Here is a 27,666-nt window from a genome sequence, read left to right on the forward strand (position 1 = left end):
AAGTGTGTCTATCCCTGCGATACCACTATTCGAACTTCTTGGAGCGCATTTTGCCTATGCCCTCAATTGAAGGTAGTTATACCCGCTGCGGATTTAGCGGCCGTCGTGGATTTAAAGGGCGATTCCATATACCCCACCCGAAAATTCAGTTTTCTGAATTTTCGAAAATTCGAAATTCAGTTTCCTTTGGAGTCGTTCGACTGATCTCAATTGAACGAAACTGGTAGTTTAATGACGAAGAACGAGTAGGATTAGTGCAATGGTTCGAGACAACTCTAGATTAGGTCTGCGGGAGGGATATTTTCTACCAAACGACCGAATATTTTTAAAGCATATTATGGAAAAAAGAATAAAACTTCTTTGAGTTTTCCGAGATGTTTGGTTCATTTCTGTTATTGGAAATTATCACCGACAGGATTGTTGCAACCAATCTCTGAGGCACTATTTTCTCTCCGCAACCTAAGTCTGATGAACACGACCCGAATATTGATCTACGAGAACAGTGAGATCCTCTTGTAAACGAAATCTTCAATCTGAAGGAAACAATTGTAATTGTATGGTTGTGTTTTTTCGACATTTTTGAATTCAATCAGCATTAATTTTTGCACATTTTGCTATAACTGCCTTACTTATGCAAATTTTACATTAGGGAATGAAAAATGTCACAAGGGGGAAAAATCAGCGTTGTCTGAAAACCGGCTCGTTAAAATTGAAGAGAAAGTGGGAACTCCTGTTTATCAGCTGAAAATGTACAAATATAATACACGTAAAACCAGCTAAGGAAGCTGCGCGAATCAACAGATCTGTTGATTCACATGGCTTCCTTGGTTAGGACATGCATCGACCAACCGGATCTCTCCGACCGTCATAGGTCACTTCGCTAAATTAAATTGACTAAGCTTCTGATGGTACCTGCAAGCTTTTGAGATTATTCTCCAGTTTTACTCTTCAAGACACGATCAAAACTATTTTCAAGGCATCGCTGGTGCAAAATGCACACGATCAAAACTATTTTCAAGGCATCGCTGGTGCAAAATGCAAAATGCTTTCCAGCAAATCCCTAATGACAAAGACACACGGGTTGATTTATATATACCCATGGCAAAAACGGGGTGATACTCGTTTTTTGCTTGAGCCTGGTCTTAGAGTTCCAGTAGAGGATATTTATTTTGAAACATTCAGTACTTGGAATGTTCAGCCTGGAACAAAACTTTTACCGGAGTATCAGTATTGATGTACATTCTTAACTATAAAATCAAACAATCGCAACACGCATCTGTGTTGAAAATATAAAATTCCGGAAGAGAGCGTCGAGGGGCATTTTTAATCCAAGTCGTTGTGGATTCTCCTTTCCTCGAACAGCAATATTTTACAGGCTCTCGCCTTTTAGGAACTTTGTAACGCTTCGTAAAAGCTGGTCTCTCCGCAATTTGTGCGGACTCGGGGAAATTCTCCCCTGAGACCCTTCGAGCGGCCGGCGGGCTATTTTTCATAGCCAACAGCCCGGAAATACCGACTTTAACTCCTATGATAACCGTTTATAATCTCCTCGTGTGAAATTCATGGCTCCAATTTGTTGTTTTGTAAATCGAATATATTAGCATCACCATTTGTGCTCATCATTTCTATAACCTTGGCGTGTCAAATCAAAATGCATTATTTCTTTAACGTTTGCTCAATCCTTGACCTTTGGTGCCAATGTCCAATGATCCGAATGAGATACACGCCTTTAAAGCAGCTTCCTTCCTGATTGGGCGAGCTATTGTTATCCCGGCAGAACGGGATTGTAGCCAACTACCTCCAAACAGATTTCCCGCCAAAAGGGGAAACGAACACTGGAAAAAAAGTCGCTTGGATCTAGAATCCAGACTCTTGAAAACGATGACAAGAAAAATACTCTGGTTTCAATCGGATTTTTGCGTGAATCAAAAAGAAATCCGCTTAAATTAAGAGGCTTAGTTCTTGATCTAATCAAAAGTCCGATTGAACCAATAGTATTTTATCTTGTCAATGTTTTTAAGAGTTTGGATTCTAGATCCAAGCTACTTTTTTTCCAGTGAGTACAGGCAATTGCACAGTCCTTTAAATTACGATGATATGTAAGAAGGATGCGACTCTGAATTCAATGAAATCAGTCGCATCAAACATTTAGCGAACAATTAACTACGTTGAGGAGAACTTGAAAAATGCGCATTGTGAGACCATAGTAGATTTCAATGTTGTTGAAATGGCTTAGGACTGCTCTCATCGAAGGTTGGGTGGGGGGTGGGGGTGTATTTTGCTATGCCGATACCTCCTCGTGATATACTCACCGCGAATTATTTTCAGTGAAAAAATGATGAAAATCAGACGCATACCCTCTGCAGATTGTCTGATCGAGGAGCTGCTCAAAAACACCTTTGCTAAAAATTAATAGGATTTTACTACGGCATTGTAAGATGGATATACCCTAATTTTAATCAGCAGGAGGACAATACAACGTAGAATGTACCTGCACTTAAGAGTCGAATCTACCCGAAACTGTTTAAATTCCCCCCCCCCTCACCCCCGGAACCGCACTCAAGAGATGTGTTGCGGGTTTCCTTGCAATCGATTTTTCGTCGAAGATCCGAAATTTTGACCGAAAAGTGGTAGTGGTTAGGATGATCGAAAGACGCTGAAACTTTTTGTAGGCTCTTTTGCGCACCTATTATATACTTTCCAAGGATTGCGAATGCCATGCGCGAAAAAAAGTCATTTTCGCAACACCCTAAGCTAGGCACAATTCATTAATTTCTCCCCCCCCCCCCCCCCCAAACAAGACGATTTCACTAATTATCCAATTTACACTGATTGATCTCTATACATGATGCGTACTTTCTCGATATTGTTTCTAATAAGACCGTTCGCAATATGGTGAACACTAGAGGGCAAATTAGTTAAGAAAGGTATATTGATACCCGTGGACCAAACAAGTAGGGTAGATGGCCCCGAAGCCACAATGCCCTGGTCAGGCAATATCTACTTGAGCAATGTCCCTATTCCATCAACGACTTCATAACCAGGACAGGTTGAAATCATTATCGTTATTTATATATTTATTCTTGTTTATTGTTTTGAAAGTTTGACGCATTTGTAAACGCCATGTGCACAAAACAACAAATAAAGCTACATATTATGGGGCTTTTAACCTCAAAGGAAAGTATCCCTAATAGAGCACTTCTACATGAAAGTCTGGCCCTACACGTTGGCGCATGACTGTTGGGTCATTTGGCAAACTCCTCCCAACATAAAATAATGAAATATTCCATCTTAAAAAAATCAATTAAGGCCTTGATAATCAAGGGCAAGGGGCTGATAAATTTCAGAGCGTAGAATTCTTAGGTCATATCCTCTTAAAATGCGATTTGGATTGCGTTCTCCCGGAATTTTCATACGCGAGTTTAAGGATTTACAATCCGATATTTTTGCATCGTCCGATCGTTCCTCGATACAAATTGTGAAGGAGCTAGGGATCTCATTTCTTCGTAAAAGAAAAAATACCGCTCCACAATCTAGCCCCTTGGTTCCCTATACAGGCGTAAATTAATTGGTTCGTGTTCATTGTCTCGACCGGTCGGCATGTGAATAGACGCCGCGGGGTTAAAAAATAAAAGATGAGCTTGCATAAAGGGTCGAGGCGTCGGTAAAAAGGGGTGTGCACAAAGGCATTAGGGGTGCTGCGTGCTTATTCGCCTCGCTTTATTCCATGACCGACTTGCCATCAAATCCGAAATTGGGTAAGTGGGTCATAACGGAGAAATTTCCTCGCAGATCAGCAAGCATCCAGGAGATTTTTTTGAAAAAAGAAGCGACAAATTGTCGGCAGTAGCGCAAAGATTAGAAGAAGCTGGGCAAGACTTCTCGGGCACAGTAAAAGAAAAAAAGCAACCAAGATAAAAAATTTTAAATTTCTTCACTTTTCAGAATAAATGAATCGTTTCAATATGAACCTTGGTAGGGCAGTCGGAGATGCGGAGGGGAATCCGCTACCGCAATATTATTACGACGAAGACATTTACTGAGAAAATTATACTCTTTGGAAACTCTTGTGTAGATAATTTCTAAGAAACTACACTGGAAAAAAAAGTATGCTACGGTCAAGCCGTCTCGGAATCTTGAGAAAAAATCAGCTTGATTCAAGAATTTTTATCTTAAAACAAGCAATTTATTGCTAAATTCAAGATTCGAGATTCTTAATTGCAGCTACCTTATAGCTTGGATCAGCCTGCTAGCTTGATTTAAGCAGCACAAAATCTTGAGTCAAACCTTGCCTGAGTCTTACATCAAGCCACCATGGCTGCTAATTCTAAGAAGTTGTTTCTTGATTCAAGATAATGTATACTCGATTCAAGATCCTGGTTTCAAGCATGGACACGAATCTTGGAAATAGCTGAAAAAATTAGATTTAAATTAAGTTTGCAGCCAACTTCTTGAGTTAAATTTCCATTGGATTGTAACCACTCCGCCTTCATTTTCGACACGGGTATTAAGGTATGCATTCCTACATTCTCAAGGCATTCCAGGAGATCTCCAAAAGCCGCGCATTTTAACAAAGTGCTGCAAACCGAGAACAAAATCCGCGGCAACGCAAGACGACTTCAACATGATCCATGTCGAAGAATCAGTAACCTTCTATCCCTACGTTACGGAATTTTATGAAAAATGAATAAAACTTTCAGTTTTTATTATTGGATCCGAGCATTAAACGAAAAATAATTAAGATTCGGCCGGGTAGCTAATTTCAAGCAGCACGGCCATGCTTATTTCAAGCTATACGTTTCTTGGCGGCAAATTTAAGATTTTTTCCAGCTTGCTTCAAGCTGATTTTGATTTCTTTCAAGCTACTTTTTTTTCCAGTGCACAGTAGTGCAGTAAACGCAATTGGAACGTTTCTCGAAGGACCGGGAAAAATACAAAGACCCAAATTCGAACAAACAAGTTGCACAGACCGTTATAAAGAGAGACTATAGAGATATTGTTGCGCTGTCTTTTTGGCAAGAAAGTATTAAAATACGATTCATCAACAAAAAAAGTGTACAGAAGACCTAAAAACTAGTATATGTACATAGACATATACGTATGCAAACGAACACCTTATAAGAACATACCTCACCATCTTCCTGTTCCAGTAGAGGACAGCATATATCATTTTCTTTCACCTGGGGAGGTTCGAACTCATAATTATTATTATTGTTGTTGTTGTTGTTGTTATTGTTGTTGCTGTTGTTGTTGTTGTTGTTATTATTGTTTTGGTAAGTCTGTTGAATTGTACAAATGGAGTACATTATGTTTCAGGTAGGAAAGATTCAAACATCTGTCGGATGCCATCCCACACATCGTTAAGAATGAAAATTCTGTCTTAGTGGCTAGGCAATACGACTGTAAAGGAAGCCAAACTTTTTGGTTATAGTCCCATCCGGATGAATATTTCAAATTGATTGCTGCAAAGACGGATTACTTTGAAGAAAAGTATCCACATCTTTTTGAAGTAATACCCGATGTTCGGTCCGTTGAAATTTATGTAGACGTCCAATGGAACCTAATCGGAAATGAAATCGAACCACAGGATACATTCCAAATTTTAAAAACAACTTTCGAATCTTTCGTAAATGACAATTTCGGACAAAATAGAAAATTAAGTTTTTTTTTGGTCATATTCCTCATACGTTGAAAAGGCATTTTATCATTTAATAGTTAATAGTTTATCGTTAAAAACGAAACTAGAAATCAAACATATAACCAACTGTGCATAAACTTCTGGAGTCCTGGTCCACAGTTCGCTCATTATCCACAGGGCACTTTTGCGCATTGGCTAACTGTCAGAGGAGACAGGAAAGGCCCGTAAAAAATTCGGACTGACAAGACGCGCAAATTTAATCGCATAGTGTGCAACAAAGACTTACTGCAAGCTCTCCTCACAACCTCTGATCTCCTCATTGAGGTGCAAATTCACTAAAACAAAGAAGAAGAATGAGATGGACTCGGAGGCAGATAAACTCATCGTAATTCCTGACTGCACAAATGACAGCGATTTTGGAGAAGGGACAGCAAATGACAGCAACGAAGGAAAGCTAGGAAGAAAACTATTCCTGACCATCGAACAGAATTTCCGGGTTTTTTCTTCTTTTTTTCATGTATTTATTAAAACACGCTGACTTCCGACAAACTTTGACAAAATTTCCTCGTTTAAAGGTCCATCTCTAGAAAAAGGCATACAGTAACTGGTTAAAATATGACAAGGCTTAAAAAAACCATAAACAGGAAACAGCAGAAAGGTCAATGCTATATGTTTTCAGCGAGTTTGTATTTGTCAGAAATTCCCTGACTTTTTCGACAAATTTCCTGACTTTCCCGGTTTTTCAAACCGCCCGCAGAAACGAAAAACAAATGAAAGAGAGGATCAAAAGAACGATCGTGTAAGGGAAAAGGTCATCAGAACCCAAGACACGGTCAAATGCCACGATTGTCCTCGCGTGCAAAGGGAACAAAAAGAGGCGAGATGATGTCTGGGTCCGCTTGTTTTCTCGCGTTGGGCAGACCGACACGGACGCGGCGGCGTTTGAAACTCGCACGTAAACACTCGAAAATCGCTGAAGCTCTGTTTACGAGTGGGCCCCGGCAACCCCATCAAAGTGGATCAAAGCCTGTCCCCCACTCGTACGTTCACCGAGACGTTTCCCGTTTCCAGGCTTTGCCGAAAGTTGTCTTCTGAGAAATCGCCGCTCCACCTATGAATAAATATTATGCGCTCAGTTTAAACTCCCGCTTCGAACGGCCGATTGCTGCAGGATTCAGAGCATTGACTTTTGCGTGAGACGACTGTCTCGAGGATAGTGCTATTCGGAAATGAAGATATGGTATTCTGTTACTTTTGCTCAGTATTTGAGGGTATGAGTGTAAGGATTTAACTTGAGGCGACGTAACTAGTTTTACCTCTTGAAAATGAGAGTTGGAAACTCTATTTTTCGGAAGTGATGAAGTTAAATTTGATCACTAGAGCTTGCTTTTGTAAACGCATGTAGGGTGTCTGCAGGTCTGGAAAACCGGGAAAAATCAGGGATTTGATCACTGTCTGGAAAACCGGGAAAAGTCAGGGAATTCGATCAAAAACCGGTGAAAGTCAGGGAATTTTCGCGATTCGAACATTTCGCGGCTATTTTTGCTCGTCACTGCCGAATTGGCCGAGTAGCGCGCTCGGCGCTCGCGTGGTCGATAATGTAAACTGCTCTGTTCAACCAGTTTGCAACACGGCCGCTAGGTTCGCTAATGTGTGTTTTGACACATTTTTGTTCCTGGAGTTAATTTCTTCAATAAACTTTTATTTTCCTTTTCTATTCTGACCTTTTCAGTGATCTTACATCCATTCTTCCAAATCAACTTTAAAGATCGAATCGATATGCCCTATTTAATTTATCTACTTAATTCATGCCAAATGGCTAGATGGACTAAATAGACTTGAATGAAGTTAATTTGCTAACAGCAGAAAATTACAGTAAATAATTATAGGAAACTAATTTCAACATACATGACCAAGGTTTTCTAAGGAGAGTGCCCCAGTTTTGAGCAGATGGATAATCAATTTTTTCAATAAGTTGGGAATTTTAATGAAAGTACTGGAATATTAGTTTTTCTTTAACTAAGTAAAGAAATATTTAATGTCAACTGCATTTTGCATGAAATTTAACTGGTTCTTGAATCAACATGTTCACACCTGCATCCACCTTGTAGAAATATTATTGATGGATTATATTCTAACAAGCCATCGCTTGTTGAGTATAAGACAAACTCAATACCAACAATAGGTTGATATAAGGAATGGAATCTATCGAATTAATTGACCTTTTTTTAAAAAAAAAAAAAAATAAATAAATAAATAAAAAAAAAAAAAATCCCGAATCAAGCAAATTTACCTATAATCGAGAAGAGACTCGTATTTCCTCTAGATTAGAGCAAAATCTGCCTGAGTTAGGCACATTTACAACTCTTGTTTAATATTGTAAGAAAAAGAGACTTGTATTTTCAGGGCACTAAGTAATATGCCAATATTTATGAAACCACCAGGGTGAACTATAGTTTGATTTTTCAAAAGTATACGGGACGATATGTCACAAAGAGAGCGTAGTAGAGCTTAAAAATTAAATTTTGAAGGTGAATTTTGCTCTGAGTATGTCATCTTGGAATTAGCTTTACTTTGATTATTAAGGAACTCGTTCCTTTCAAAAGTATTACTCAACTCCTTCCAACGCCATGGTAATTCAGAATATGACTTTACAGGGTCATTCCTACGGATAGTTTTTTTTAATATTTTCTAACTAGCTCATCGTATAGTTAAACCCAAAAAGTCAGGGAATTTTGTCATTTTTTGTCATGGAAAACCTGGAATTTTCAGGGAATTTCATTTTGAAAATCTTGTAGACACCCTGCATCACGTTATAAGAGAGGCATGCAACGAAGACTATAATGTAAAGTCGACGGTTCTCCTAATCTGAAATGTGCTTTGAACCTATTTCGACTTATCATTTGATTTTTCCGCATGATTATTTTCATTCTTTCATTCACGGCCAATGATCTTCTTACTAACCTAACCTAACCATGAGATTCAGAATAACCAAAAATTGTATGAGTGAAGCAGATAAAATAATGGCACACTACGTCCTTGAATAAGTCAGAAACATCAATGAAAATGAGGATAAGGCTATTCGTGAAAAAATAATGCTCAAAGTATAAAATTTTTGTTTGAAGGGAGGAGGTATCACCGGAACGCAACTGTGCCAGCCTGTGATTTAAACGCCGCGTGTGATTTAAACGCCGCGCCGAGGGCATTACTACTTAAGTTCTTTAGCGCTGGACATATTAAGTTTTCAATAATAGTATAACAACAACGCCAGGGAAAGTCGGAGTCTTTGAATTTGACTTCACCGTCCTCTCAAAGGTCACAGTGAACATGATGAGTTTGAGGTTTACAAGTTAATGGTATAGCGCTGGACATATTAAGTTTTCAATAATAGTGACAACAACGCCAAGGAGAATCGGAGTCTTTGAATTTGACTTCACCGTTCTCTCAAATAACACAGTGAACATGATGCGTGTGAGGTTTAAAAGTTAATGGTATTTTCATCTAATTTACTTATGAGCGGACAGATTTAAACAAGTAAATATGTTCAAATGAGGAAGAATTTGTGGCCGGCTAAAGAACGCGCTGCAATAGATGACTTCGAAGACTCACACTTCAGCAGGAGAATTATCGCTATATTAGCACGACATATTCAAAAGTTCCCCACAGTTCCGTAAAACGAAGAGATAAGACAAAAACGCGAAATTGGATAATAAAATCACCTCTAGTTAGGTTAGGTTAAATTGAATTTGAAAATAAAATCACTGAGCCTGAAATACGGGATTTGAAAAAGGCAACTGAAGAGCGGAACAACACAAAAGATTTTAGTTATTGCATGTCTCTCGCATTTAATGAACTTTTCACGAGGGTGAAAGGAAACTTGTTAGATAAATACACGGGTCAACCCTTTATAAAAGATTTAATCAAAAGTCGCAAAGGAAACGTTGCTTTAGATGTGTTCTTGTCCCAGTTAAATTTCAATGAACCCAGTTAAAACCAATTATTTACAATTGAAAACTCTTCAATATATCTTATTCTTTCTTGTCCATCCTATGCTGTTTTCGTGGTTTCTTTGCTGATCAGATAGTCTAAGGTACTGGTGTTTTTTTTCTACTTCATATTTTGTTATTATATGTAATACGGGGTTCCCCGTCACATTTCTAAAACAAAGACGAAGAAAAAAGGCATCGCATACCGCATTGGGGTTAGGCCAATCTTGGATGGACACTCCAGTCCCCGTCCAGCCTCTTAGGCCGGAAATAATCTGCGCCGAAGTTCCTATGCTCTAAATGAGCAATGATTGAGGAGGAGCGATTATTTATTTTATTCGAAGCTGAGTTTCAGTTACTGCCAAATACATGTATTTAGCTGAATGCGTTTGAGCATCGTTTCCAAGGAGATGAATTATCCCGCTATTATTCCGAGTATACTTTAAGACCTCGGAGAGGTATTAAGCATAAGCGTCATGGACTGAGTTTTTTACCTCACCATTGCCACACAGGTGCAGCTCCAATGAGTACCAAAATGTTCTTTGCAACTTGGTACTCACCGAACATTCCGCAGTAGCATCTAGCACCAAAGGAGCACCGCAGCACCATGACGTTATCACCGTAGAAATCGTTCAAGCCCATAAGCGTAAATCCTCCAAGTCGACAGCCCAAAAGCGCAAATGGGACTATTTGCGCTTTTGGGCTGTCAATTTGAGGAGCATCGGCCTGATCAAATACATCGATATAATCGAAGGAAAGCTCGTGTTGAATGTGGGCTGAGATTCCCAATGCCCTTTCTAAAAGAACCACGAATGGGGCAGAAATATTTCATCATCATTTCAAAAGTAACTTTTATGGGCCACACCTTCACGTTTACTACTTCCTTGAAACTTTAAAAGATGTACAAGCAGAGACTTATGTTAAAATTTGAAGTGTCCGAAACCCACCTCTTAAATGTAAGAAAGAAACTCAAAAATTAATGTTCTTACTAAAAACATACGATGAGCTTGTCAGCAATGAATTATCTACAATTCAGTTTTTGAAAAAAGTTGGCATGAAATTCGAAGGCAGGCGCTTGTAAATGGTTTCCTTCTATATATTCGATGCAAACTTTCTCTAAAGTGTAAGGCTCACCTCAAGAAACTCAGACCGATTTAGAAAAATAATATAAATAAGGCAGGGGGGGGGGGGGAGAGTTCCCAGGTTTCGCTTTTTGCATGCACAAATCAAAAGCAGAGCCTGGAAACTTTTTGTCAACCGAACTTTATCAATCATCGATTTTTCACTAATTTGTATTCTTCTGCACTCAACTACCAAGGAGTAAAAGGTAAATAACGTTGCGCCATTTTCACGCTTCTGCTTTTATTCCTCCCTTTAATTACGCTCCATTCGATATATCTAAATTCTGGTCAATTATTTCATTTGCGCTTATGGGCTATGAATATTTCCGCCTTTGGGCTGTCGATTTCGGAAATTGGCGCTCATGGGCTGTCACCGTAGAAATTTGCAATGCCGCACCGGTGTAGCAGTGGTAAGGAGAAGAACTCAGCCTTCGTTTGATTACACCTGAATGACGCAATTCGATTTCTTCCTTGGATTATCCGGTCAACATATTTTCACGCCTGTACACGTCATTTCGTTTCGGAAACGTTTTACACTTCTGATGATTTTCTGTTTGTTTAACGGTTGGGGGGGCGCCATTGGTTAAAACATGGGTGCCTCTGGGTTGAAATAGTTTCAACGGGAGAAGGATTTTCTCCATCGGAAAAACGCCGGTGTTCTTCTACTTCAAGACCTATGTTTGCAGGCCTGTAAGCAGGAAGCCTAAGGGGTCTCGAGGCTGTTCTGAAGAGGGGGGCGAGGGTTCTTCACGAGTTGAAGCGTGAAGAGAAAACGGAAGACGGCGGAAAAAAGTAAACAGTGGAAAAAGGCCGCGGCACGTCGGAGTGGCGAGAACTCGATCGATGGAGGTTATGTTATCGCGGGAAACACCTGAGTTACGAATTAGAAAACGCTCGGCACACGCCCGGGACAACCGACCGTGCACAACCGTTCTACAACCTATAACCGTGTTGCGGAATTATTTCAAGTTTGCCTCCCATGTTGAATCCGAAAACTACTCGAGGGAATATGAATTGAATAATTTAGAAAAAATCAACTTTTGGATTTAAATACAGCGACTGGGGGTCGTCCTTAAAAAATTATGTAAAGCTTTTCGGCATTTTGAACACCCCCCCCCCCCCAGGGGGGGGGGGGCACCTTGTGACGCTTTGGCAACGGGAGTCCCTGGTCCCCGTTCTTCGGCACGTAAAAACAGAATGGCGTAACGCTTTTCTCGACCCCTCTCATAGCATTTCTTCAAACGCAAATGTCTTATGACATGCAGTATGCGTTTGCCCAATGAGCTTGTTAACCTGTTTCTAATTCTTGCATTTTCAGAAACTACATTGTCTCCTGATCACGCAGTAATTTTTTCAGATTTTTCCGAGCCGTTTTTCCCTCCGAAAACGACTTTTGAAGTTCGAAATTTTAAAATGCCGCGTTTGCCCGCGCTTTAGCGGCAATTCAATATGGCGCCGGAATTACCCCCTGGCTTCTTGCCACACATTCGACCGGGCGCCGTCAGCGGGACCTCTACGCGTTCGAACATCGCGACTAAATCAAAACAACCAACTGGCTGTTATCAATTTCACCTTTAGACGAAGATTTCTCTAGTTTTTGGCATATTTTCTGAACTGTTATTCGTTCAACTAAATATCTAACCCTGCTTTACAAATATCTCGACGTGCAATCTCCTTTGAACGTTGGAAAATCCGAAAATATTGACAAAATTCGGCTAGTTTACTCAGTCATTTCAGTACACTGAGATACTGAGTTTCCATGGTAGTGAAGTGAATTTGGGAATAATTCTTCTTGAAAATGTTGAGTGCATATGTTTTTGCAGTAGTTTTTGGTTAAACTTCAGAAACAACAACAGATTGGCCGGTTAAATCCTGACACTGTTACTGACCATGCCGAAACTTCATGATGCGAAGCCTTGTTCTTTGTTTCGGAAAGTAAATATTTTGGAGAGAACTTCCTACTTCTCATTTACAGCAATCTAAATAGAATCAGTAATCGAATGTTCTTCCCTCAATGGCTCTCTTTAAAGAAATATCCACAATATATTACATGTATCACTTGTTTACTCTTAGGAAACCACCCAAGACTAAATAGCCTTCGACAATTTTCTATTCTGGGACCGTAAACTTATTAAACTGTTCAGTGTTCCATAATTATCAACAGGTATATTGTGCATTGCTAGTGTGTGCCATTCTTTGATAGTTTGTCTCAATGCGAGATATAACATCAGTGATTTAATCTCCATTTCTCGTCCACTCATATTTTATGTAATCGATCACATCCTCCATAAGACTTCGATTCACTTTGAACCTGATTTTTTTTTGGTAAATAATGGCTCACTATGCTGAGCGTTTTACCAGAAAGTCAGCTTTAAGTTACATTCTTCGACATGGAACCACACATAAATTTTGTGAAGATGCATGCCCTGACTCTGAATAAATGGATGTTATTAAAAATCCTGAAGATGAAAGGTGAGTAGCTAACTACTTTGTAAGTTCCCTTCTCAATTTCGATTACCTATATGGTTTCTAATGGTGGATAATAAGAGTCGTCCAGAAAGTAAGTTTACCTGTTTGATATTTCCTAAACGAAGGTAGGTAGAGAAAATCTGTAATAAGTTTTGAGAAGTCACTACCGTCCCTGGTTCTCTATTACGCCGTAGATTTTTAAATTTGGCTTGATAGAACTCTAAAAACGTGGGATTCTCTGAACCCACCTCCTCTTCGCATGGGTTCAAAATTTTACGGAGCTTAATTCGCAAGTGAGCCTTCCTGTCTTTCGCTTATGGCAAGAAACTGGCTTAAAGGTGATTGAAATACGTGTGAAACATATACGTGTCAAACAACAAGTAAGGAGTATTCCTTGTTTCCAACAAGGAATCAGCAGGATTAGCCGTGTTTACTTCAAAATACGGGAAAATGTCTTTAAAAAAATGTGTTAAATGTCTTACATGTGTTTCAACCACCCCTAAGCCACTTTTTTGCCATGAGCGATAGACACAGTGGCTCATTTGCGAATGAGGCTCTGTAAAATTTTGGACCTGTGCGGAGAGGAGGTGGATTTAGAAAAACCCACTTTTCTAGAGTTCTATCAAGCCAAATTTAAAAATCTATGGCGCGTTAGAGAGCCCTGAATGGTGGCTTTTTTAAAGTTTATTATAGATTTTCTCGAAGTACCACTATCAGACTTCAAAGGGAGTTGGTCATGAGGTACAGTGGGCGCCGCTTATTAGAAACGTGGTTAATAGAATCGGCCGCATAATGGAATCATTTCTCGCGGAACGGACCGGCAACATCCAATTCCATACGAAATCCGCCGCGTATTGTGTTCGCCGGCCGCATATTGTGATCGGGAATCCGGAGCCTTATCAGCACTTACCTGGTGTGAGAGCTTATTTTTGTTGACAGACACACCTAATCAGTGCCTTCCGCGCGGTTATTAGACTCGCATCGCGTCCGTACAGTTCAGTGTTTCCCCATTTTAAAGTTTTATTGCCGTTTTTAAAGTTTTATTTTTTGACTGAAGCTATGGAGGCGGACTCAAGGAAACGTCGAAGAGACTTAACCACGGCAGAAAAGAAACAAATTCTACAGGATTACGACAAACTTTTGAATAAAAATCAGCGGGATGCTGCGCAGAAGTTACAAATACCGCAGTCTACTTTGTGTAAACTCGTAAAGAATCGGTATGAAATCGAGAAGAAGCCGGTGGAAAAAAATGAAGGAAGTGCGCGTAAACGTGTGCGGCACGGTAAAAATGTGCAAGTTGAACAAGCATTAAAAGAGTGGTTTGTGCAAGTGCGCGAGAAAGATGCTCGTGTAAACGGTCCTATCATGCGCCAAAAAGCCGAGTCTTTAGCTAAAAGACTGGGAATTGAAGGTTTTGTCGCAACGGATGGTTGGTTTAATCGTTGGTTGAAGAGAGAAGGCATTGAGTTTAAAAAAACCGCACGGGGAGGCACGTGACGCAGACTCTACTGCAGCGGGAAATTTTTTGACTGAGGAGTGGCCCAGAATATTGTCTGAGTACGCACCAAGTGATGTTTATAATGCAGATGAAACAAGCGAAAAAACAATTCGTAACTGCTTTAGAAAGGCTGGCTTCTGCAAAACGCCCATTGAAATAGACGCCCTTCTGTGCCCACAACTGACGACTTTGAAGAACTTTTTGCTCTCGAAGAAACCGAGAAAATTTGTTCAGTGCCTACTGAGGAAGATATATGCGTCCAAATTCTCCAAAAACATGAGGAGGAGGAGCAGATCTCAGACACCGATGAAAAAGAGCCTCCACTACCACCACCATCTAACAGAGAAATGCGCAATGCTTTGGCCACTTTAAGACGCGGCGTTCAATCGTTGGCTGAAAACTTCGAAGTTCAGTATCAGTATGAATCATTCGTGAATGCTTTGTTACGAGACAATACAAACAAGCTACTATTGACTCTTTCTTTAAATGATTGTTTTAAAACATGAGTTTTTATCTTTTTACTATGTACTTTTTAATTTTTACGGCTTTTAAAAAAAAATTATTACGGCTTTTAAATTTAGTGCGTGAGTGTGCGGGTGTTCTTAAGAGAAAACGAAGGCGTGCTGAACAAGGGACGGTCAACAGTCGGGACAAAATCATCGTGAGTAACTTCACTTTTTTTTTTTCGCTTTTTATAATCAGCCGTTTAATGTGATCAAAGTGGCCCGGCCCAAGTTGACCACAATAAGCGGCGCCCACTGTAGTATTCACAACAGCATAAGAAAGAATATGTGGATATACAAGTAGAAGTAATGAGCAAATATACAGATTACTGACTTTAACACTCAAGAAAGGAGGAAAAATCGTAGAGTAAGTGCTTGGTATCAGATGTTCTAGCAGCATAATGCCCGTCCTATGTGAAGATTGTTTGCATACCCAATGGTTGCAAGTGCAAGAATCTATGTATAACCGCAGAAAATGTATCATTAGAAGAACACTTATAAGTATATTTTGACTAACATGAACACTGTAAAAGTCGTGTGCAATGTTAATCCCAAATTCCCAACACCGAAAACACGGCGATTTCAACTGAAAAACAAGCCTTTAGATACTTAAGTGATAGGGACACACACATATAACTAACACAGTTTTGGAAGCTATTTCGGGATTTTCCAACGTTTCAAGGAGATTGCAGGTCGAGATATTTGTAAAGCAGGGTTAGATATTTTAGTTGAACGAATAACAGTTCAGAAAATATGCCAAAAACTAGAGAAATCTTTGTCAAAAGGTGAAATTGATAACAGCCAGTTGGTTGTTTTGATTTAGCCTCGATGTTCGAACGCGTAGAGGTCCCGCTGACGGCGCCCGGTCGAATGTGTGGCAAGAAGCCAGGGGGTAATTCCGGCGCCATATTGAATTGCCGCTAAAGCGCGGGCAAACGCGGCATTTTAAAATTTCGAACTTCAAAAGTCGTTTTCGGAGGGAAAAACGGCTCGGAAAAATCTGAAAAAATTACTGCGTGATCAGGAGACAATGTAGTTTCTGAAAATGCAAGAATTAGAAACAGGTTAACAAGCTCATTCAAGATGCGAGGAACGCTTGCGAAGTTGGAACCTCCTCGCGGTCGCAAGCGGAAACCCGTGTCGGACGTCTGTGCCGTGGGCCGGCCAGTCCTCTCCGTACGGGGCTAACTCCGACGTCTGACCCGTCGGACCCGCCACCCAGGGCGGTAGACGGGCGGACAGGGCAGCTTCCCCTCGTGTCTCCGGGTCGGCAGAAGGTCTGCCCATTTATCACACCGACCGATGCCCCCGGCGAGCGACGGCGGACTGCCTCCCACCTTCTTTAGGGGGCGTAGGGGCGAACTACTACTGGCGGAGACGAACGAGGGATTCGTCTCACTCGCCGGGGCGCCTCGCGGGCCAAGGGGATCTCCTCGGTATACCGCCCGCGAGGGACAGTCTCTGAACTTGGCCTCCGATGCGGGGGGTGGCCTGGGCTCGGGTCACCGAGGTCCCATCCAGGTCGCCGCGTTGCCAGACCGCCCGACTACCCGAGCTGTGGGCAGAAGGCCAAACGGCGGACCCCTTAGCCGTGCGGCCCGGTCCTGCGCAACTACCGTGCGTGGCGTGCCACGTACGACAGTCCAACGGCTCGCTCTGGGCCCACGGGCCCGGGAGGGAGCCGAACTTGGGCCGATAGGTCCGAACAGGGAGTACACCGACGGGGGACCCTGTCTCTGGCCTGTCGTTTGGCCGAGAGGCGGGGGCCGCAGCTCGCGGTGCGCCTACCGGGGGCCGAGCAGGGACCACTTGGTGGGACGGTCCCAACCGGCGAACCGCCTCACCCGGCCGGCGGCGTCAATCCGCCGGCCGGGCCTGGGCCTAGCCCGGAGGAGCCCTGAGCTCCGAGGCGGGATCGCAGACGGGGGTCCGTATCTAAACCTGCTTCCGGACACGCGCCTTATGACGCGCGTGCTCTTCTGACAGACGAGCGCTTGGCGGCGGGCGACTCGGTGACGCGAGTCGCTGTCCTGCCGGGGCAAACGACTCGGGGCTTCAAACCGCTAAGTATTGAAGCGGGCCGACCAGAACGACCCGCGTGAACCCGAGCCGAGAAATGGAGCGAGCCTGTCTGGCGGGCGAAGACTCTAGCCTTCGCTGACTAGCCGAGGCCAATATCCGAGGCCAACTACCGCGCTATCATACCTGTGCACCCCAATCTCCGAGGCCTCGGGCTTGGTCCTCGGCGCCGAGGGGTTAGCGGGTGCGCTCGCCGATCGTGGTAGACGCTGTCTCTCCTCCGAAGCCGTCGGGCGGGTCTCCGGTGTTTATCCCGGTCGACTCGTTGGTGGGTGATTTCGCCCGCCGCATAGGTCCTTGGTGTGGGGTGGTCGTTAGGGGACACCGCTAAACGGGCCGCATGAGCTTTGTCAAGGTGAAGATCACCCCCATGGCGCTAGGAACAGCAGTCGCTGAGGCCTGTCGAACGTCAAGCCAAGCAAATCTAAGATGCGAGGAACGCCGGAGTCCGAAGGGGTGTGTATATGTATGATGGTATATGCATGATAAAATCTGTGTATTTTTGGACCAGGAATCGAATGCGTAGGGTCTAGAATCGCTCCAAAGCTTCATTGACCGGAAAATGGGTTTTTTTTTTTATTTTTGGGCCCATTTTTTCACAGTTTTGGTGTGAGAAACCTGTGCCATCATGGGTGATGATCGGTGAGTCGTTTCAGGCGAGACAACGAATGCGCTTGGTACCGAGTCACTCCGGGGCTTCCTAGGCCAAAAATACGCTGTAGGGTTGGTTAAATTCCGAATGAGCTTTGTCTTTTTTTTTCCCCCCTTTTGCCAAAGTGTCAATATTTTGGTCAAAACTGTCCCTTAATAATTTTGATTCGACCATTGCATGTGATCTTAAGTTGGCCAATATTCTTATCGGATTAATGTCGCATTAACGTTTCCACCCCTGTACATAGTGTGATGTACCAATAAATGCTCTGCAAGAAGTACAGAAGGAAGGTTCATACAGATCAATTGGTAGCTGTGTGCAAAATTATTCTGGATGGAATAGGTCAAAAGCTCAAAAAAAGAGAGGTCAAAATTTTAAAAATTGTATTGGTCCTCCTATATTTCACACCAATGACGATAAACTTCTCATCGATATAATCCCGCCACCTGAGCTCCACCTTTTATTAGGCGTTGTAAACACTTTGTTCGAGCACATGGTTCGAGGAAATGAAGAGGATGCACTAAAATGGGCATGTCTGTGTCATGTAAAGCGGCAGAAGACGCATGGCTGGTTCAATGGAATTGCAAGTCGAATTGTGCTTGAACACACTGATTTTTTACTGAGTTCACTCAGCTGCCTAAAATATGTGGAGGTGCTCAAAAATTTTAGAGACGTTGTGAAAGAGTGTTTCTCTTGTTGCATGAGAATTATCTTAAAAAAATAAAATAATTTAAAAGGAGCTATTTAGATTTGAAGATTCCTGTTACGGTTTAGTTTGTACAGCGAGCAAGCTTAGAAGGCCGTTCATAATGAATTCCAGCAGTTCCAGCTTTCCTGGCTCAGCTTTAAGGTTTTAAATGAAAGTCCTTTGTACGATGCACAATTATTGCGTGCAGATTAAATATACAACGCAATATTATATAAAAAATGGGCCCATATCACCCCAAAATTAAAAAAAGCCCATTTTTCGGTTAATGAAGCTTCGGAGCGATTCTGGACCCTATTCATTCGATTCTTGGTCCAAAAATTCGTTGATTGTATCATGCGTATACCATCATACATATGCACACCCCATCCAAATTAAACCGTCGATCGTCTTTGGACGCCATTCTAACGCCAAAAAAAAAATCGATTTTATTTTCGAAGAGCTCGACAGAATATTTCCATTATAGGCTTAAATGACTGTGTATGCATCTCATCTCAAGATTCCGAGGGAATTTTGAGGGGGCAACACAATTTCATTTACCTCCCCCTGAGACGAACCGTGACGGGTCCTGGCAGAACTAGGTTTTCGGAATTAGGATAAAAAGTTCTATTGAAGAAGTGAGTTTCGCCTCATTTCCGGATGGGACATTTTTCCAGTAATTTCGGCACCTTCAGAGCTTTAGTGGTGGTTGAAAGCAACGGATCCGATAAGGCAGAACTCGATTTTCGAAACCAGACTGCAAAGTTCTGCCGGTATTCAGAAATTCGTCCATTTCCAAGTGGGACACCCATATGACAATGTTCTCCCGGTCTGCAAGTTACATGTGGCGACTTCTTCTTCTTGTGGCTAAATCTTTGGATGTTCATACAACATCCATAGTTTCCTCCTGCGAATAATCATAGGATATTTTATGAATATTCGTGTGCTAACTGGGATTTTACTGAATAGAGAAAAAAACCTATTCTGCACTGGGTGTGCTTTTATTATTTCCTCCTCGGCGATTGCGAGTAAAATGTCTTCTTATTTTGACTGAAGAGTAGGGATTTAGAGCCCTCCCTCGCGTTGATATAGTGAAAAAAAACCAAACCAGAACTTTTCAAAATCACTTCAGCAGTGAAAGCTTTGAAATTATCGCTCGTAAAGAATGCTCCGACAAGCGTCCAGTTCAATTTAAGAATGTTTCATCCGATCTCTCACAGAAAGCTCTCTAAACAGCTCGCAGCCTTCGAGAGCTGGTAAAAATTGTGGGATTCAAAATTTCGTCACTATCCTCACTTGATGCTTAAGTATGGAACAAATTGTCCCTCTCGATTAAGGTTTCTTTTTTTTTTTTTTTAAATAATTGTATGGAGCTGTTGTTTCTGCTGCTGACTATGTGCCAGGTGCAAAAAGGTCTGAGAGTCAAGCTTGAAATTACTATCGCTACGGGGTGATTGTCCTAAGTTATCGTAGGAGAACGGCGGACACGGAAACAGATTCCTCGGCAGCGAGTTCGCCGAACTAAAAATTACCAAATTAACAGCATATTTCCGTGTTAACCATGACAATCTCCTTTGCATTCAAGCGTCATTCCATAGAAATACAAAGATAGACTAATGAGCAAAGGGAAGGCGGACTGTGCGACTTTAAGTCCGTCAAGCTTAAATTTATCTAGTAAACCCTTGAATTACCGTGATAACCACAACTTGTCTCCTTGAGATTGATCTTGATACACCCCGGTTCTACTTTAAATATGAAAAACGAAACAAATATACGAGAGAAAGATTATCACGCTAACAGATTTTCCGGTAGCGAGTCAGTCAAACCAAGCATTTACCAAACAAACCGCAAATCCCATTGATAACCACAACGCGTCTCCTCAGATTATCACTGGCAGACGATTTTCCGTTCACTTGATACACAGGGGTACCGACCCGGAAACACCACTACCGCGACTCGTTTCCGGTCGGTGGATGAGGTACCGGTATCACTGGACGTGCGGCGCGCGCGTGACGCGTGGTCGGACGAGGTTCTCTCGGTGCACTGGGTCGGTTGTCGCGAGGCGGGTAGGCAGTGCGGGTGGCGCAGGCGCCGGGCGGGTTGCAGAGCTGCCCGGCGCGGCGAGGCGCTTGCGATCCGCATCTACCCCCCGGAAAAGCGGAGGGGGTCGGTGGACGGCGGGCGAGGGCGCATGAGCGACGGGCAGCGACCTGCCGTCCTCGCCTTCGACGAGCTACACGCTCGCCGTGCCTCGCGCGGGCAGAACGTTCCACCCGACGCCCTGGAAAAGCGTAGCGCGCACAGAGAACAGCTTGAACTACACTTTGAAATCAAGGGAAACTATTTCTGGCGCGCTTTTGAAACGGCGTACACTGAAGGAAAAAAAAGACTTCTGTCGTGTGAACCGAATGCGCGATGTTCAATGTTGGCTGTATTTTTCGGTTTATGTAACCGCTCTCTCGGTTCTAGGAACCGTATACTCGCTTCATGCAACCGAGCATTCAAACCGAACAAAAATAACAAAAAGCTCGGTTGCATGAACCGAGGATACGATTCCCAGAACCAATAGAGCAGTCGCATGAATCGAACAATACGGTCAATATTAAACACACTGGAAAAAAATGCACATTGGATCTAGAGTCCAGACTCTTGAAAACATTGATAAGAAAAAATACTCTTGATTCAATCAGATTTAAGCTTAAATCAAAAGGAAATCCGTTCAAATTAAGAGGCTTGGTTCTTGATTTAAGCTTAAATCTGATTGAATCAAGAGTATTTTTCTTGTCGATGTTTTTAAGAGTCTGAACTCTAGATCCAATGTGTTTCTTTTTCCAGTGCACCCTATATCCGGTTCATCCGACCAAACTTGTTTTCTTATTGTAGTTTGTGGTTTAAGTTTCCCTACCTAGATAGATTCCAGGTACTTCCTTAGTCCGAAAAGCATTCCACTTCTGGAATGGATTAATTTAGTATTCATGTCAATCTTGGGGTATTCACTATTCAACACAGAAAAAAGAGGTATGGTCAAGACTCAACTTGATTAGGAAGCTTGCAATCGTGGTAGTACCCCAATAAATTGGGTTACTAATCCAACTGTTGCGGTGCCACCCTCAACTTGAGTGCCGGTACTACTACAATCAATTGGACATGTCTATATCATCCGAAGAAATGGAGTAGAACCACTATGCATCAGGGGATTAACCCTACCTCTGCTTTTCCGCGCGCGTTTACATCGATGAATCTAATAACATGATAATTTACGTCGAAAGTCATTTATACAGCAGGATAGATTTTCCCACAATGCAGGTTTCATTCTTATCCTGATTTGACTTTCCTGACGTAAATGTAAACCTTAGCAAGTACACGAGCCATTAGACGTGTAAATAAATTGAACATTCCATTCAAACGCATCATTCTATCCCCCCAGTACAGAACTCTTTTCAAAAGTTTACACAGAGGACGATCCACGCGCCGCAAAATTCTAAAAGCAAATCTTGAACGAGAAATTTACTATACTAATATTTGTAACACGGATCGAATGGAATTTGGATTGCACATGTGACGTGATTTCGGCGATTTACTCAATGTTAATAGTCATCATTTGCACCTTGTTTAGGAGTTGATTTTCCGACTCACAGTCGCACGGGTCGCTTTCCCTTTGAAATTTTGAAAAAAAAAGAAAAAAAACCTTTTGGCGAACTGCTTTAAAACATACCTTGTCTAGTGACAAAATCCACGACGAGTGGACAGACCCCTCGGTTTTTTTTAAAAAAAAAAAGACTTGGTACCTATGTAATACAAGAACATTCAATTCATTATAGTCTTAACCGTATTTGTTTACATTTCTCCTTGCGAGGGCGTCGGAGGACCGAGGAAAACTTCGAGCTAAGCAGATTTTCGTCTTAACCGCGGTCGAACTTAACGAGCTTTCACTGCCGTCGAGTCGACTGCACTACCGCACAGTGGACGGTGGCATTGGAGCTTGGGAGAAATCGGACGTGAAAGTTCTGACGAAACCTGCAACCTCTGAGGTATACTGCGTCACAATATGAATTAAGGGGTGATAAATGACAACTTTTCGACTAAACCGATGCACAGGGCAGTGTTCAATGGAAATAAGTCCAATTTCAAACATATAAAATGCAAAAAGTAATGAGATATAAGAAAATAGGGGATATTAGTAGTATCATTTTCAATGATACGTGCAAGTGAGTTTTACAATTTTATTTGATCAATTATCTTGTCCGGGCTTCCAAACGAATCTTGATCATTTTCAATGTTTGTTTACTGATTTGCATCGAATTGGCGTGAGGGGAGGTGATGAGAGAAGCTCCGCGCGCGGTGACACCGGTAGCCGATGACACGCTAGTGTTGTGATAGCAGTGATCAAGGCTGATTGACAAGGTACCAAATGTCCGGTTGGTGATAACAATGGCTACAAATACTCCTGATAAGTTAATTAATTTAGATTTTATCATAAAAATTATTTTTTCAACTTCCAAACATTACTTTTTAGCACGTTTCTCGATGGTACTTACTCTAATTTAATATTCTTTCCTCTTACTTAAACTTCGAAGACTTTTTTAAGAAAAATCTAAAATAACCTTTTTTCCTGAAAAGTGATAATGATAGCAAATTTCCTGTAGATTCTGCATTCCCATCTGCATCTGGCTGCGAATAATAAAGTTATATCGTTTTTCCTGTCTTATGGTCTGCCTCTGAATAACTCTGCTCTATTCGACTTGTAAGCGCAAACATTGAAGGAGGAGCGAGTTGCAGCGATTGAAGGGAAACTTCGAGCGTATTTCGTTAACCAACATGTCTCAGAGGAAAACTGGGCAAAATTTGCCAGAACGGTGTGCCTACGTTTTGATACGTTATGGAAGAAACATGATAGAAGCAAATGTACGGTAAGAAAATACGAAAATCGTATTCTATCAACAGCGATTTCGTTGCTGGACTACTGTCTTTCGCAGACTCCTCATTCTCAAAAATCTGGTATTGGAGCGCCTCAAAAAGAACTTTCAGACTGCTGTTACAAAACAAAAAAACTTAAAGTTGAGCCCCTCTTGGCTTACGTTATGATGCATTATGGAAAAAAGATGATCGAAGCAAGCAACCAATTTCCGCTGTAGTGCATTGAAAAAAAAAAAACAAAACAAAACATTTCACGGTGATGATCTAACGAATTATTTACTTAATGTCCCGGAGGAAACCAATGCCTTAGAGGAAATTTTGGCAATTCATGATGACGTAATAAGTTCCTAAAGCCTGAGTTCCTATCTTTTTTAAATCATAAATTTTATTCAAATTTAAGTTTGAAGCAGTTTTGACATTACTGATTGTTGTTTTTCTTTTCTGTTTCCGTTAAGATTTCATTTCCACCATTTTGATGTTTTTTGCTCTTTCACACATTTTTATTTATTCTGATTTGTTCTATTGTTTTTTACGTTTAGTGACATGTCATCCAGTGATCAAAATCTGAATGACCTCCCTAAATCTAGGGAAAAAACTAATTTTACACCTGCGGATAGAGCATAGATACGAAATGGCCATGGTGTAATTTGACGAGAATCCACTGGTAAGTGGAGGAAAAGTAAATTGTATTCTCAAAAAAGAAACCAAGAGCATTCCAATGTTGCTGATATTATGCAAATTGTTACACCTTGCAAATATAAACTGATTACCTGAACAAGTTTTATCTTTACTCGAAATTAATGATGAATAGATGAATGGCTCAGTCCTGCAGAGACTCTCCGTGCATACACAATTTACGTTCTTAATTCCTTTAAAGGAAGAGGGCGAAGAAATTCTCCACCATGCTTCACCAACAACGATGCTTCTGATGATTCTGAAGGGGGTAAAGATGATTATGTGATTATGACGGGACAACTCATGCTTTCAAAAGGACCGCCCAAACTTCATATCATTTATCAGCGTCTTGAGGAAGCTCTTTCATAACTCACAAATTTTGATTTACTCTCTTATTTTTTACATAACTGATTATGATTTCTGCGACGGTGCAAACTTCTGTTTTTTTCTCACAGCCGGGAGGGATCCGGGCAGTGACCGATGAAATGAATTCCCTGACGGAGCCACCCCCCACACCCTTTTGAAGCAGGATGAATGAAAGTTTAAATTCAATGATTTACTTTTTTATCAGTCGAACCGGTTGTTGCCGGCGTCGGCGCCGCCGCCGTCCACGAGGAAGAAGAAGAGGAAGCCGCCTTCGAGAACTCCTCAGAGAGAACAACTTTAAGGTGATTCGATGGACACCATATTTTGTGTCAGAACGGCATGCGATATATCGCATCAATTGGTTCCATTTTTTCAGCTACTCGTCATTTTTCTCCAATTTTGAGATCGCAATTCTGTTGTCAGGAGACTAAATCAGTCACTTACCAATTTTAACAAAGAAATTTAACGTAATAAAGGGGTGGTTTTTTCAGAGAGAAAACATCGCATTCGAGTGCAGTTTCGATATCAGTATCGAACGCGATGTTTTCTCTCTGAAAAAACCACGCCTTTATTACGTTGAATTTCTTTGTTGAAATAGACCACTAGACAAGGTACGAATTTAAGCGATCTGATATATGTTTCTCAACCAGAATTTCACGTAGAAAACGATTCACCCAACGAAAATTACGGAAACCAACTCCTCACGAAGATATTAACGTTTTTATTTCACATTGGTTACGAGGAATTTGAACTGCCCGCTCACAAGAAACTCAAAACTCTACGTGAGTCAAATCGCCCACTACAACGGTTTCAGCAAGCTTCTCAATCGAGCAATGTTCATTTCCCATCATGTGTTGTTCAAACTATTAGCAATTTGCTATAACTGAGCCAAAGCGTCAAGATTGAGGTTGCCACATTTTATATCGCAGAGACTGTCATGATAACGTTTAGCGCGCGATGTGTATCACGTAGAGCATTGAGTTTTCATAAGCGGGTGGTTTGAATTCACGCATTAAGAATCATTAAATATCTTCGTAAGGAGTTAATTTCGGTAATTTTCGTTGTGTGCATCGTGTTTTACGTATAATTTTGGTTAAGAAACATGTATCAGAATGCTGAAATTCGTACCGTATCTAGTGGTCCATTGGTAAGTGAGTGCTTTAGTCTCCTGACAACAGAATTGCGATCTCAAAATTGGAGAAAAATGACGAGTAGCTGAAATAATGGAACCAGTTGATGCGATATATCGCATGCCGTTCTGACACAAAATATGCCGTCCATCGAATCACCTTAAGCTTTTAGGTTTTGTATTAACAGAAACATGAGCTATCAAAGTTTCCAGATCTTGTCCGACGTCTCGCGTTGACTCGCTCCGATGTGCGCCGTCGAGGCGGGAAACGTCGCCCGGAGCGAGAGGAAAAGCGAGGAGCTGCGGAACGTGGGTTTCCTCTGGGTGGCGTTAAATCGACGTTAGTTAATGCACATTCGGAGCATTTACAATGTAAATCCGACACGGTTTCCCGTTCGGCGGCGCGGCGGCGGCGGCGGCGGGGGTAGGAGTTCCGTGACACGACCGAGGCGCGGGCTCGATCATGTCGGAAACAAGCGGAAAATCGGGAAATGCAAATACGGCTACGTTTCAAAGTTCCTGACAGCCGCCGCGCCGTTGCCATACTTCGTCGCTGGTCGCGGAGAAAGAGTCGTATGTCGCGATTGAATCGTATCCTTGCCGATGGATACTTCCGGCTTGCATGATGTAAAACCGGATAACGGTACTTCTAGGAGTATTTATTCTAAAAGCTGTGAACGTAGTCGTTCTTTAACCATTATTTAACCTTAGCAGACCCTACCTACATGGTTCTAACTGGGATTCAGAGCCGTATTTCTAGCCGTTACTTCGACAGCTCCTTTTTTGAGAGAGCCATATAGGGTGTACTAAGTACACCCTATATGTAGTACCTATATGTCGTCACCTTCCAGGCAAAGTATCACACGCGCCATGCGACGTTTAAAAATTTCCGTCGCCATTATATTTCTTTACTGAGAAATTGTTCAACGAAGCTGTCCGAAAATTTCACTGAATTTTCTTTGTGCTGCCGATAAAATTTAGTGAAATTTCCAAACAGATTCAACCAACAATTTCTCAGTAAAGAAATAAAATGGCGGCGGAAATTTTTAAACGTCGCATGGCGCTTGTGATACTTTGCCTGGAAGGTGACGATGTAAGTACCTATACGTACCTATTACAGCTATTTACATCCGTTCTCAAAGATATTTTGGAGTAGATTGTGCATATGGCCGAGGGACAGCAAGGGTTCAGAAAAAACAGAGGCACCAACGATGCCATATTCAGGGTACGACAATTGGCAGAGAAATCCATCGAGTTCAACAAGCCTTTATTGAGCGTTCACCACGATAGTGGTGTACTTCTTTACCCGAGGAAGAGGGGGGGGGGGCATGCCGTTTGCCCCCTTCCCCGGATCCGCCACTGCTACATTATTATGTAAGAATGATCAACAACGTAATCGGCCGCAGTACATGATAGAATAACTTTTTGATTCGAGAAAAAGGCTGCAACAACAACACAAAAGGTAGGTCAAAAACCCCAATGCATTTCAAAATACACAGCATGTACGACCACAGTGGATATCGCGGACAACGACATCGATTATAACGACATATCGGTCATTGCGACGTAATCTCTTTGGTCCAGGCCGAAACTTCATTAGATCGATGTAATTAGGTATCGGATACAACAACGACGCGCATAGCGACATACCCAGGATACATACAAACCGGAATTTTGCTGTGATTTGGTAACGGTTGAGTTATTAACCATAATGATTATTTCTAATAACCAAAAGTTATTAACTAAAATGATTCCCTATTGTTGGGAGTCTCGGTGTCGCAGTAAGCACGAATCGACGACACATTTTTCCACTTTTTTGGTCCAGTTGAAAATGAAATTATCATATATTTCAAAACGTCTCGGGTTTTTAGTTCACCTTTTGTGTTGTTGCTGCAGCCTGTCTCAGATGAAGCTGTTATTTCATTGTGGAAAAAGGGAGCTTAAGGAA

The 27,666-nt window shown here is 41.7% G+C and overlaps 1 protein-coding gene across 3 annotated transcripts in view; it reads right to left on the reverse strand.

Annotated features, from left to right (window-relative positions):
* The window catches only part of Dhit (regulator of G protein signaling double hit), a 190,415-nt gene that overhangs the window by 74,903 nt on the left and 87,846 nt on the right, over positions 1-27,666 (reverse strand). For 2 of the 3 annotated variants that reach the window (XM_072302069.1, XM_072302070.1), the window contains exon 1: positions 20,469-23,548. The exons of the other annotated variant lie outside the window; for it this stretch is intronic. The gene's annotated coding sequence lies outside the window, so the exon portion shown is untranslated. Of the gene's footprint in view, positions 1-20,468; positions 23,549-27,666 lie in introns of those variants that run through there. 3 annotated transcript variants of the gene reach the window in all.

The sequence above is a fragment of the Bemisia tabaci genome, chromosome 6 (assembly GCF_918797505.1).
Source record: "Bemisia tabaci chromosome 6, PGI_BMITA_v3".
NCBI lineage: Eukaryota > Metazoa > Arthropoda > Insecta > Hemiptera > Aleyrodidae > Bemisia > Bemisia tabaci.